The sequence below is a fragment of the Schistocerca piceifrons genome, chromosome 3, assembly GCF_021461385.2.
Source record: "Schistocerca piceifrons isolate TAMUIC-IGC-003096 chromosome 3, iqSchPice1.1, whole genome shotgun sequence".
Lineage (NCBI taxonomy): Eukaryota > Metazoa > Arthropoda > Insecta > Orthoptera > Acrididae > Schistocerca > Schistocerca piceifrons.
Genome location: NC_060140.1, coordinates 196219506 through 196234564, shown reverse-complemented (window position 1 = coordinate 196234564; position 15059 = coordinate 196219506).

The following is a 15059-nucleotide window of genomic DNA, read 5'->3' as shown; positions in this document are numbered from 1 at the left end:
TGCATCACAAAGTGCCAACTCTCAACGTGTTAATGACTACAACACGTGTCTCGAAATTCTCTTTAACAAAAACCTGGATTATACTGGCTGAAAACTGCAAGCAAAGAAAAAGATAATACCTCGGCTGAAAGCTGTTTACAATGCTGTTAATTCTGCTGAAGGTAGCTGATTTCCAATAAGCATTATCAGCATTGCCTACTGACGTGAATATGAGATTAACGGGCCCATGTATCAGGAGCAGGCAAGTGGAAACCAGACAAATGGAAAAAAATAATAACCTGTTTATTATTACCAAATCTATCGCAGTAACTGTTACTACATTTATCATACAGTGAGACAAGACGGTCAATGCCTTCATAAAAAAATGTTTGTGGTTCACTGTGGATCCATGATCGTACCTGGCGTGCACATTTTCGTCTGAAGCAAATCGATGGTCACTATTTCTTTCTGTCTCTAAAAATATATAAATATTTATGTCAGCACTCCAACCATCAACTGCCATATGGCACGCGTCAGTTGGCAGTTGATGGTTGGAGTGTTGCCACATTATCTGCGTATCCAGTAATGGTGGCAACTGATGTGTTACGCTTGGGGATCATATCAACCTGTACCACATCAAAACAGCCTAAAGACGACGCAATGATGCGTTGAAACTGGTAGCGACAAAATAAAATAATATCATAAGGACGGTTGTACGTGTTTTTATTTTTGTCACGATAGTATACGGCCGTCGTCCCAGAGACCTCCTGCTAAAAGGATATATATATATATATATATATATATATATATATATATATATATATATATATATGGATCAGGAGCAGGCAAGTGGAAACCAGACAAATGGAAAAAAAGGAATAACCTGTTTATTTTATATATATATATATATATATATATATATATAAAGGGGCGCACATAAGTGTGACCCTCTTTCGCTTAGACTCATCCACTGAATCGGTTGGAAAATGTGTCATAAGGCCGTTGTATCACTCCCTTAGATTCGCTGGACTACAAATATTGTATATGGTCTTAGATGTGCTGCATACTGGCACTGGGACGAAGTCGACGTCCAAGCTGGTCCCACCATTTTCTACTGGGGACAGATCTGGGGACCTCGCTGACAACGGGAATACGTCAACATCACCTAGGCAGGTCGTAGGACCGTGCCATGTATCGATCAATGCCCGGTGTCCAGTGTCCTGTTGAAAAATGGCTCAAGGACATTGTCGTATGAGAGGTGGCACAGGACGACGCAGGATGTCCGTAACGTGCTGTTGTGCCGTGAGAGTTCCTGCAGTCACTAACAGCCTTGACCTGAAGTCATACTCGGTGGCTGTCCACACCAAGACACGAGAAGTAACACCGCTGTATTTGTCCAAAACACTGGAAGAGTGGGACCTCTTCTCAGGTGAACCACGTACTCGCTGATACTGGTTATCCATCGTATAGTGCAGAATCATGATTCATCATTGATCACATTGCAGCGCCATTCATCGACAGTTCATGCTTTCTGATGACGGCACCAGGGCAAGAATCCAAACGTAGTCGTTTGTGCTAGGGTGTTAACTGCAGCCTATGCGTGGGACAATAATTCCCTATCCCGGCTGCTGCCAGTCCCCGACGAACGTTTGGGTGGTGACACAGAATGTTTCAGGGAGTATATCACTTGTCCTCGGATGGTAGGCGTAGATGTGAAGGATTTACGATCTGCTTGGTGCGCAAATCGGCCATCCCTTCTTGAGACGCTCAGCCAAGGCGTATGGGAACCTTGTGGACGAGTATGCTTCCCAACAGGTCCCCTCGCTGTCCAGCATCGGACCACTGTCACATCCGAATGCCTCACAATTCTGAATATGCACGATGCGGCCTACCGACCAAATGGCTGTTAACAATGACTCTCTGCCAGATGCTGACAAGGCTGTCTCATACGAGTATGCGGGATCTCCGCGTCCTTCACAACGTGCGCTCAACATCTGGTGTCTTTCATGTTCTTCATGTACCATACGAGGCCTAGTACGATCTAGCGTGTTGGCCTTTCAGCCTATTGCAGAGAATTAGAGCTCATTGACATACCCATCGATAGTGCGTACGTGTACGAAGTCCAGTAGAGTTACGGTTCGATAGTTTTGGTATAGTACATAAATAACGTAATAAATGGTAAGACTCCTGCTAGTATTGGTAGCATTGGTAGGGAAAGGATCATAAATGAGTGCATGGAGCAAATTGGGAGCCTAAGATTTCTCTTTGTTTTTTGTTTATTTGTTTTGTACGTAATTAGAACCACAAATCGTTCAGTGTTACTCCATTAACTATTTTATATATTCATAAAATATGTCTTTCATTTTATAGGTACCGTAATAAAAAGTAGCTGATTGCGTAACGTGATTGCGTTTATGTAACCAAAACAATTACTTGTGATGCAAGTGCAGTTTACATGCACAAACCTAAAACAATCTGTATAATTCTTGTTGTTCTTTCGTATCCAATAAAACGTTCATCTTCATGATCAAAGGAAAGAGATTCCTGTTATTATTTGTAAGTGCGTAAGTTATTTAGCAATAACTGAAACATGTCATATATCTCGATGAACTACTGAAGTGATGTTTGATATATTTCTGTTTTGCGTCTTACCCTATTTCGGAGGAAATTGCGTTATCTTGTGTTATACGATAAATGTGTATCTTTTTACTTTTACTGCAATATCCGTCTGTTTTATGTTACAAATCAACAATTTTCGAAGAAAACCGGAATTAAACACTCAAAATTTCGATGTTGGTACAAGTACTGTTTGTTTTTAAGGAAGCCAGGATGATGACTATGTAGAACAAAAATGTGCCGTAGATTGCGCGGCCATTTATACATCCTCACTCAGTTTGTAGACGTTTCATTGCTGCCGGTTCTTAGGGGAATCTAGTGATACAGTGATGACTTACGAAAACATAGCGATAGAAATGCGGTAACTCAAGATAGGTATGCAACACACCTAACATGTCGCTAACGCGGGACAAGGCGCAAGCGATAGATAGCTATCGCTTGCGCCTTGTCCCGCGGTTACGCAGGGCTGGCCATGGTTAACCGGATTTGGCATGTTAATGGTGAAGGGGTGGCCGTATGCCCTTCCAGCCGCCACCCTGTACCCCCCAGGACGGAATTAATGTAGCCCAGCTGTCAGCGAAGACTGTAGATCGTGAAATAGTGTGAATGTGTTTCAAATGTTTGTGAGTCGTGTAACTGAGGCGGGACGTGGGGACCAGCCCGGTATTCACCTAGGAGGATATGGAAAACCGCCTAAAAACCACACCCAGGCTGGCCGGCAAACCGGGCGGATTCGATACGGGGCCGGCGCGCCTACCCGAGTCCAGGAAGCAGCGCCTTAGCGCTCTCGGCAATCCTGGCGGGTCGGTAACGTAGTTACCATCTTAACTGACAAAGAGTACAAGATAGACTACCGTCATGTACGCTTACTTACCGCGGAATAGGTATTTTCAGAAGTCTAACATCCGGTCATGCCATCTGAGCGCTTCGCTTTTTATGTCAGGCAGTTTATAATATAGAGGTGCGCGTAGAGGCTACGACGTACGACATGTCATCGATGGTGACGCTGGCGCGGAGCCGCTCCACGCGGGCGAGGAGTAGCAACGTGTGGACGAGAGTGTGGGGGAGGGAGGGGGTGGCCCAGTTTGTCGGGCGTCGCGACGCTGTCGTCTCGCGTCGCATAGCGGCGTCTCGCCGCCGCAGCCGCCGGCGCCGTCCTTTCTCCCGCGGCCCGTTCATTGTTTAACTGCTTTGTATCCGCGAGATAAGCAACGAAAGAGAAGGGCCTCATTGTTTCTGCAGCGCACGACAAAGAGCTCTCGGATGAAAGGGGATTTGCGAAGAACAAACACATCGCGCCGACGTGCCTGCCTGGCGCTGCTGGCGCGCGGAAACTCTCGCGGGTCACGGTCGCCTAGTGCCGAGTTGTATGTACACTGCTGCACAACGGCCGGGAACACCTTCCAGATCTGGAACCGCATAGGCAGCTGTACCGTCAGCGAGACAAAAGCCCGGCCTATCTCAAATTTCGGGGCAATCACTTTCTTGTTCTAAGAAGAGTGTTACGTCGTAATAATAACAGGGAAGTAACAAACATGTCATGATTAATGAAAACTTGTTGCTGTTGTTGTGGTCTTCAGTCCAGAGACTGGTCTGATGCAGCTCTCCATGCTACTCTATCCTGTGCAAGCCGCTTCAACTCACAGTACCTACCGCAATCTACATCCTTCTGAATCTGCTTAGCGTATTCATCTCTTGGTCTCCCTCCACGATTTTTACCCTCCACGCTGCCCTCCGATACTAAATTGGTGATCCCTTGAGCCTCGGAATATGCCCTACCAACTTCTTCTGGTCAAGTTGTGCCATAAACCTCTCTTCTCCCCAATCCTAATCAGTACCTCCTCATTAGTTATATGATCTACCCATCTAATCTTCAGCATTCTTCTGTAGCACAACATTTCGAAAGCTTCTATTCTCTTCTTGTCCAAACTAGTTATCGTCCATGTGTCACTTCCATACATGGCTACGCTCCATACAAATACTTTCAGAAACGACTTCCTGACACTTAAATCTATACTCTATGTTAACAAATTTCTCTTCTTCAGAAACGCTTTACTTGCCATTGCCAGTCTACATTTTATATCCTCTCTACTTCGATCCTCATCAGTTATTTTGCTCGCCAAATAGCAAAACTCCTTCACTACTTTAAGTGTCTCATTTCCTAATCTAATTCCCTCAGCATCACCCGATTTAATTCGACTACATTCCATTATCCTCGTTTTGCTTTTGTTGATGTTCATCTTATATCCTCCTTTCAAGACACTGTCCATTCCGTTCAACTGTCTCTGACAGAATTACAATGTCATCGGCGAACCTCAAAGTTTCTTATTTCTTCTCCATGAATTTTAATTCCAGCTCCGAATTTTTATTTTGTTTCCTTTAGTGCTTGCTCAATATACGGATTGAATAATATTAAGGATAGGCTACAGCCCTGTCTCACTACCTTCCCAACCACTGCTTTCCTTTCATGCCCCTCGACTCTTATATCTGCCATCTGGTTTCCGTACAAATTGTAAATAGCCTTTCGCTTCCTGTATTTTACCCTTGCCACCTTCAGAATTTGAAAGAGAGTATTCCAGTCATGAGAACATATTAAATGTATTTGCAGTTGCAAATAAGAACAACCATAAGCTATATAAAGGAATGGCGATAACGAAAATTTGTGCCGGACTGGGACTCGAAGCCGGATATCCCGCTTTACGTCAGCAGTCACCTTAATCGCTTTGGCTATCCGTGCCCCACTCATGGCGAGACCCAATGTCGTCGTTCATGCAGCACAGCCTGTACTTGTAAACACATTATGTAATTCCCGTATAGACGGGGAAAATTTCAATTGAAAGTCGCTGCCTGGTACCGACGGATAAACACGAAATTGCAGTACCTGTGTCGTTAGGAAGTACTGTGCAATATTCCTCCGGACCAGGCAGCGACTTTCAATTACAATGTCATCTCCCTGTACAGGAATTAGATAACGCGTACGTGTGAGGTTGTGATGCATGAACTGTGGTGACACCGCCAGACACCACACTTGCTAGGTGGTAGCCTTTAAATCGGCCGCGGTCCGTTAGTATACGTCGGACCCGCGTGTCGCTACAGTCAGTGATTGCAGACCGAGCGCCACCACATGGCAGGTCTAGAGACGTTCTAGCACTCGCCCCAGTTGTACAGCAGACTTGGCTAGCGATGCTACACTGACAAATACGCTCTCATTTGCCGAGACGATAGTTAGCATAGCCTTCAGCTACGTCATTTGCTACGACCTAGCAAGGCGCCATTACCAGTTTATATTGCTATTATACTTCTGTATCATCAAGAGCGATGTTCTACAATTATGGATTAAAGTTAAGTATTACATCAACTACGTACTCTATTTGCTACTAAAAATTCCCTTAACTGTTCCAGACCTCACGTCAGTCTGCGTGAGCTTAACGCGTGCATTTCGGCCTCCTTTAGCAACACGGTGTTGGCTCTTCTGCCAACACTATATGAACGACGACATATCGAAGTTTCGGTCTGGCCGTGAGTCGTGCACGGATAGCCGAAGCGGTTGAGGCGACCGCTGGCCTAAAGCGGCAAATCCTGCTTCAAGTCCCGGTCCGGCACAAATTTTCATTGTCGTCGTTCCAGCATACGGATGATAGTTGTCCGTAATCGCAACTGCGAATGCCTTTCATGTATTTCGTGAAGGCTGTAGTCGCCGAGGGCCTGATCCTTCTGGAACGCATGCATGTACAACAGAACATTACGTAGTGCTTCTACAAAATACAAGCACTGCAATATCGTAATGAAAACTTTCCCAAACCGTTACTCGAATCTCGGTCTTCTAGCTTTCGCAAGAAATCACCTTAACCGTTTAGGTTTCGTGAGTGACGCTTCCTGATCTGGTGGAAACGCTGCTTGTCACTGGTTTTCCTTCTTTTTTTTCTAGTCATCTTACTGCTGACCGCTCTGCACGAATTCATCCATGAGTAGCACATGCACCTTAGGTCCTCAATTAGTTTTTGGATGAACTCCAGTCTCTGTCTTCCCCTACAGTTTTTATCCTCTACAGCACCCTTTAGTACCATGAAAGCCGGCCGGGGTGGCCGAGCAGTTCTAGGCGCTACAGTCTGGAACCGCGCGACTGCTACGGTCCCAGGTTCGAATCCTGCCTCGGACATGGATGTGTGTGATATCCTTAGGTTAGTTAGGTTTAAGTAGTTCTAAGTTCTAGGGGACTGATGACCTTGTTGAGAGCGAATGAAACAGGAGGCTGGAAAATGATACATGTTCCGCATGCACCCACCACTGTATACTGCACGCTGGCTTGCGGAATACCGATACAGCAACAGTACTCTACGTCAAAACATGTTGTCTCTTGCTTGGTTCGTTATCTTTAACGACCTCTAAACTTGGTCTCTTTTTTTCTGCACAGTGACGCGATCCGTCATCGCTGAGAGCTTCGCATCCGCTACGGGAGTGCTTAAACAAATTGCCTCTTACAGCGCTGTCAGCTGTCTGCTGTAACGAACTTTGCTTCAAAAAAAGTTACCGTCCTTTATTTTTGTTCCCTCTAAACACTAAGCAAACTCATCGAGCTATAAACTCACAATCTGACGTCAAAATCAATCCCTCGGTAATAGACTCGATTAATTAGAAAATGAATAATAACTAGTCTGCCACTCCATCAAACTCACGGGCTGTGTTTGACACCACCCTCCACAATATCGATAAAATTATACTTGTTACATGCTTCAGCAGTCACAGGTTTACCCAATTGTCTGCAATAAATACAACGACTGATTGACTGATTGATTTTACCAGGGAAGCAAAAACAACATTGGTCAAGCCCGCTGCTGCCCGCACCGAAACTGGGGTTATTGTGATGTATCGTTCCCTGTGTCTGTAGTAAAGGCAACCAATTCCCTTTAACAGTACAAGGAGATCCTTTACCTGTGCTTTGCTTGACACAATTTCTTCAGGTCACGTTGATCCGAATATTCTGTGTCCTTTAATCTCCAATGACTCGCATTCGAAGATGAAATGTGATGCGGTTTCCTCGCCCACACCACACATAAATACGATACTCAGAATCAGAAAACCCCGAATACATAGAGTTTAACCAAAACCAATAACTGTCGATGCTTCTACTCAAAGCGATCTACGGACTCATTACATCAGTAGGGTTACACACTCGTTCAATATTTAATTCCTATTAGAAATATTATTTTTTGGTGCTCAGATTTCTCCTTCCGATCCATTTTATTCTCCTGAAACTTCTGACGATTGTACCGTTCTGTCTAGATGAAGAACTATGAAAAATTAGTTCGTTTCCATCAAAGCCAATGACTGCCCAAAATCCAAAGAATGGGAGATCCGGAATTATTTCAGTTACGTTATCCGTTCAAGTAATATCCAGCAGAATTGTTCATTACCATCACCTTAAGACTGCAAACGAAATCGCTCACTTCTTGGAGTATTCGTCCTCCTCATCTTCTTCATCTCATCTGTTATTTGCTGCTCTTTGTGCATCTGTCTCAGAATGTAATGCACAGACACATAATTTCAAATACGCTACTCGTCTGTAAATTGAGGCTAACTCAGTAGCTGGCAAGTTACTTGTTCTTCATTTGACCAATCACAATGTTGTATAGAGTTCCCCGTAACGTTACATTTCTCTGCTCTGCGATCAATATTCTTTAACTTTGAGATATTTTAAAATTATTTGTTTTATTATATTTTCAGAACAAAATGACGAGTCAGCTTTAATAATAAGCACAGAACAGTATACATGACTTACCCTTTATCGACTGATTTTTTTAAATTCTTTGGTAATATCAGCTGCTTTGATACCGTAACCTATCTCTTCCTGTTTAATGCCTATCCCTTCAACTTTGAAAATACATTGTACCCAAAGCTCTGTACAATGTGTTCCATATATTTTAGTGTTAGTCCACCCAACAAAAATTCCGTCCTACGGCTCTTTGGAATGCGAAGTTCTCAGTTTTTGGTTACCGTACCATAAGCCCTACTTACAACTTCTCCTATCACATCCATTTCAACTCTTTCTCGTGATTCTTCATTCCGCTCTTTATTTTTACCGACGGTTTTTAATAATCTTCTCTAGCAACTCATTTCATAAGCTTCCCACCTGTTTCCTAAGTTCAGTTTCACATCCTCTTATTAGGTTCTATTTTAATGAATATTGCTTTTATTACGCTCCTATCTGCAAAACGACAAATATTTCCAGTTTCCTGTTATTTCTCAGACATGTTTCACCTCATATGAGTTATCTTACTGGAGTTTGTTTAGTTACTGTAACAATATAGTATAGGTACGATTACTGTTCTGTTTTACTATTCGCGGTCTAAAAACTGCTATATGTGCAACTGCTTTTGATTTTGTCGTTTACCAGCCGCTGCGTCATTTAAGACATGGATTTACGAGCATGGTATGCTCATGTAGATTTTATGGCCTGACAACATGTATTGCAGATGGTGAGCGATATTTCTTACCTTAAAAATAGTTATTTTTGCTGAAACATTTTCGAGGAAAATTGTATTGAATCCCTATAATTTACGTTTTTGTCATATCTTGAGTGGCACACGACATTTTTCAGGCGCTGTATTGCACCACATCTGCAGGGGATTAGTGGGAGAAAAGAAGTAAATTTGTGCTGTAGGAAAACTCATTTACCCACACACAATCCAAAGACCTTACACAAAGATAACAAAGAAACATAACTTACAGATATATAAATAAATGCAAGCTGTAGATCGTTGTTCGGTCCTTAAAATACTCCCCACCCTGGCCTTCGGTCTTTAGTGAGCAACAAGGCTGCTCTCACAATACTATCTCTCCCGCAATGGATCTCACCTATAGGACCTTTTTCTACACGTCTCTCAGACATACTTCTTCCTGCCTGAGTACGTCACCGCCGTTAATCGCAGATAAGCCAGATTTGGGTTGACGGACTTCGCGAATGCTACAGTGTTGCGTAGGGTACGTCTACATGTAGCAAGAATTTGAAGATCTATTGTGTTCGAACATTATGAATTATCTCGAAGAGAACGGTCTATTGACACATAGTCAATACTTATTTAGAAAACATCGTTCTTGTAACGCGCAACTAGCTCTTCACTCACAGGAAGTGTTGAGTGCTATCGAAAAAGGAATTGCAGATTGACTCCGTATTTCTAGATTTCCGCAAGGCTTTTTCCACAATACCTCACAAGCGTCTTGTAATCAACTAGCGTGCTTATGGAATTTCGTCTCAGTTATGCGACCGGATTCGTGATTTCCTGTCAGAGAGGTCACAATTCATAGTAACAGACGGAAAGTCATTGCGTAAAATAGAAGTGATTTCTGGTGTTCCCAAGATAGTGTTATAGGCCCTTTGCTGTTTCTTATCTATATAAACGATGTAGGAGACAATCGGAACTGCCATATTTTGTTGCCTGCAGATGATTCTGTCGTTTATCGTCTAGTAAAGGCATAAGAACAACAAAACCAACGGCAAAAACGTTTAAGTAAGACATCTGTATGGTGCGAAAATTGGCAGTCGACCTTAAATAATGAAAAGTGTGAGGTTATCCACATGAGTGCTAAAAGGAAACCGTTAAACTTCGGTTACACGATAAATCAGTCAAAGCTGAAGGCCGTAAATTCAACTAAATTCCTGGGAACTACAGTTGCGAACGACTTAAATTGGTAAGAATATATAGATAATATTGTGGAGGAAGGCAAAGCAAAGACTGCGTTTTTATTGGTACAACACTTGGAAGATGTGACAGATCTCCTAAAGAGACTGTCTACACTACGCTTGTCCGTCCTCTTTTTGGAGTACTGCTGCGCCGTCAGCGATCCTTAGCAGATAGAATTAACGCAGTACGTCGAGAAGGTTCAAATAGGGGCAGCACGTTATATATTCTCGAGAAATAGGGGAGAGAGTGTGGCGGACATGATACAAGATTTGGGGTAGACATCATTAAAACAAAGGCGTTTCTTGTTGCAGCGGGATCTTCTTACGGAATTTCAACCACCAACTTTCTCCTCCGAATGCGAAAATATTTTGTTGATGCCGACCTACATAGGAAGAAACGATCAGAATAGGAAACCAAAGCTTTCAAGGAAAGATGTAGGCTTTCGTTTCCTCGGCGCGTTGTTTAAGAGTGGAGGAATATACATTTATTGTGAAGGTAGTTCGATGAAGCTTCCGCCAGGCACTTAAGCGTGATTTGCAGAGTAGCCATGTAGATGCAGATGTAGCAGAATGAACCTGCAGCTGAAAGTGTACTGTTGTGAAACACCGTGTGTGACGGACGAGTACTCTAACCCGCTCCGTCGCTTTGCATGCGCAGTGCTCTTACCGACTTAGAACTCTAGCGTAATAATGAAATTGCTTTCACGTAATAATAAATAATTTATCATAATGAGGAATTCTATAGGTTATCTTGACCTCCGATAAAATTTATGCCGCCACGAACACGTCGGCTAGAGACCGCGGTAACGACAGTGTGACTCTGCGGTGGAGGTAAGTGGCGCACGCCTCCTCAACCACGCTCCGTTCGCGAATTCCTCAGGGCGGTGCGGTGCGGCGCTGAAATACATGGCTTCCTTATCTTTATTGCCCAATCTTGGATTATGGAGGGTCCCACGGAGAGCGGGTCGTAAATCGTAATGTAACAGCCAGGGAGCTATCGTGTTTTATACAGCCGCGCGGAGTGCACTATTTATCCGCCATTATTTCGACTAGTACCCCTACGAGAGGACGGCGGAGGCAAGTTTCTTCGGCGGGCAAGCCGCATTGTTTCGTAATACAGCCACGCAGATAACCCCGGACATGCCTCGAATGAGGAACTCTATAAGCAAAGTTGTCCGCTAGCGCCTTGCACTATCTGGCGTGACGCCAAAATGGGGAAGAAGGAGCGTTAGGAGGTTAATGCCCCGTCGACGGCTAGGTCATTAGAGGCCAGAGTAGGGAGATCAAGCCCCAGTTAAACGGATTTCACTTGGAAATTTTTTTCAATATTTGGTTAGATTTATCGTGCATAAGATTCTTTTGTACTATAACATAGTTATTAATGGATAACTTGGTACATAGGGTGTTCCGAAATTCCCGTAGCAACCTGCTGGGACTTGCAGAAGCAACTGAGTACATAATACACTACTGGCCATTAAAATTGCTACATCACGAAGATGACGTGCTACAGACGCGAAATTTAACCTACAGGAAGAAGATGCTGTGATATGCAAATGATTTCAGAGCATTCACACAAGATTGGCGGCGGTGGCGACACCTACAACGTGCTGACATAAGGAAAGTTTCCAACCGATTTCTCATACACAAACATCAGTTGACCGGCGTTGCCTGGTAAAACGTTGTTTTGATGCCTCGTGTAACGAGGAGAAATGCGTACCATCCCGTTTCCGACTTTGATAAAGGTCGGATTGTAGCCTATCGCGATTGCGGTTTATCGTATCGCGACATTGCTGCTCGCGTTGCTCGAGATCCAATGACTGTTGGCAGAATACGGAATCGGTGGGTTCAGGAGGGTAATACGGAACGCCGTGCTTGATCCCAACGGTCTCGTATCACTGGCAGACGAGATGACAGGCATCTTATCCGCATGGCTGTAACGGATCGTGCAGCCACGTCTCGATCCCTGTGTCAACAGATGGGGACGTTTGCAAGGTAACAAACATCTGCACGAACAGTCCGACGACGTTTGCACGAACATGGACTATCAGCTCGGAGACCACATCTGCGGTTACCCTTGGCGCTGCATCACAGACAGGAGCGCCTGCGATGGTGTACTCAACGACGAACCTGGGTGCACGAATGGCAAAACGTCATTTTTTCGGATGAATGCACGTTCTGTTTACAGCATCATGATGGTCGCATCCGTGTTTGGCGACATCGCGGTGAACGCACATTGAAAGCGTGTATTCTTCATCGCTGTACTGGCTTATCACCCGGCGTGATGGTATGGGGTGCCATTGGTTACACGTCTCGGTCATCTCTTGTTCGCATTGACGGGACTTTGAACAGTGGACGTTACATTTCAGATGTGTTACGACCCGTGGCCCTACCCTTCATTCGATCCCAGCGAAACCCTCCATTTCAACAGGATAATGCACGACAGCATGTTGCAGGTCCTGTACGGGCCTTTATGGATACAGAAAATGTTCGACTGCTGCCCTGGCCAGTACATTCTCCAGATCTCTCACCAATTGAAAACGTCTGGTCAATGATGGCCGAGTAACTGGCTCGTCACAATACGCCAGTCATTGCTCTTGATGAACTGTGGTATCGTGTTGAAGTTGCATGGGCAGCTGTACCTGTACACACCATCCAAGCTCTGTTTGACTCAATGCCTGGCCAGTACATTCTCCAGATCTCTCACCAATTGAAAACGTCTGGTCAATGATGGCCGAGTAACTGGCTCGTCACAATACGCCAGTCATTGCTCTTGATGAACTGTGGTATCGTGTTGAAGTTGCATGGGCAGCTGTACCTGTACACACCATCCAAGCTCTGTTTGACTCAATGCCCAGGCGTACCAAGGCCGATATTTCGGCCAGAGGTGGTTGTTCTGGGTACTGATTTCTCAGGATTTATGCACCCAAATCGCGTGAAAGTGTAATCTCATGTCAGTTCTAGTATAATATATTTGTCCAATGAATATCCGTTTATCATCTGCATTTCTTCTTGGTGTAGCAATTTTAATGGCCAGTAGTGTATTTCGAACAGGAAAGCCGGCCTGGGTGACCGAGCGGTTCTAGGCGCTACAGTCTGGAACCGCGATACCGCTACGGTCGCGGGTTCGAATCCTGCCTCGGGCATGTATGGGTGTGATATCCTTAGGTTAGTTAGGTTTAAGTAGTTCTGTTCTAGGGGACTGATGACCTCAGAAGGTAAGACACATAGTGCTCAGAGCCATTCGAACCATGTGAAATGGAAACCATGTTCGAAACGTCGTCAACGACGCTACAGAGCGTCAGAAATATAGGCGCTGTCGCCTGTTAATGTGTGTACATAGGGGTGATTTCCCTGGTTATGCTACAAACGTTCAGGGATGACGGAGACGGATAAACGCACGAATTTGGTGCAAGGGTCCGTAGCTCGGAAACGAACAAATCGATAGTTTCAAGCAAATATCATTCTAATGCCTCCGAAAGTGGGACACATATGCCAGTACTGCTGCTGCTAAGAAACTTTAAGAGAAGGTTGTATGGACCAAAAGAAGAAGATCTGTCTAGTAAACATGGGTTCTAAGGAGCCTAAGGAGCTATGAGCACTTGTTCGTTTTGGTTACGGTGAAACACATCTCTTCTACTGAACAAGTGCTCATAGTTCTTAAGATATGCATTTTAGAGCCAAATTTTTCATGATATTTTTTTCTTATTTTGGCCAATTCTACCAACTCTGAAAGTTGCCTACCCTACAATCTTAGCAACAACAGTATCGGTACAGGTATTCCACTGTTGGAGTTATCAGAACGGTTTCGCTCATAACTTTAGATTATTTCGTTTCCGATGTAGGGATGCTCACCTCAAATTGATAGGTTTATCTTTCTCCATTCTCCTTCAACGTTTGTAACATAACCACGGAATCACCCTGTGTATAAATAAATATACAAGCGTACAACTTCGACGCTCTGCAGCATTGCTGGATACGTTTCCAGACATACGTGCCATATTCAAAATACTATGTACTCACTCCCATCTACAAGTACTAGAACTCTGTAATGGGAATCTCCAAACACTCATACTTCTATCTATAAATTACAAATTAATTTTATGTAGGCCCCAGTCGAGAGTGTATACATGCCTCTGGTGTGGGATTAGTTTATTCATCTGTGGTGGCACGTTTATGCATATCACAGAACACAACAATAAGTAAACCAAACACACTAACAAAATTTTCAGAACACGGTTTTGGACAGTAAACAAAACTACAGTGTTATTTACACCAATTAACATAATAAAATACAAACATTTTAGTGACAATAAACAAAGATTTTCGTGAAATTCCAGCTGGAAACGCATTATTTTTTGTGTGCATAAATTGCAACTGGGACAATGATGATGAATAGGCTTTCAGTTAATATTGATATTTCTATCCAGGCCATAGTCTGCTACAGTTTCTCTTTCTAATCTAATTCGTTCATCATCGTCTAATTTAATTCTGTATTTCATTTCCATTTTCATTACTTTTCTTGAGGTTCATCTTATAATGTCTTTTTAATCATACTAATTACATTGCTCTTTCGTCACTGAGAAAATTTCATTTTCATCAGATATCCTCAAAAGTGTTATTTATTCACCGTGGACTTCAATTATCTGTACAAATTTCTCCTTGGTTTCTTTCATAGCTTGCTCTATGTAAAGATTAAATAGCATCGGGATAGGCTACGGCTGTGTATATTTTCGTAATTGTCAACATGACAGGTTTGGCAGACACGACAGTGTGTAAATGTGCA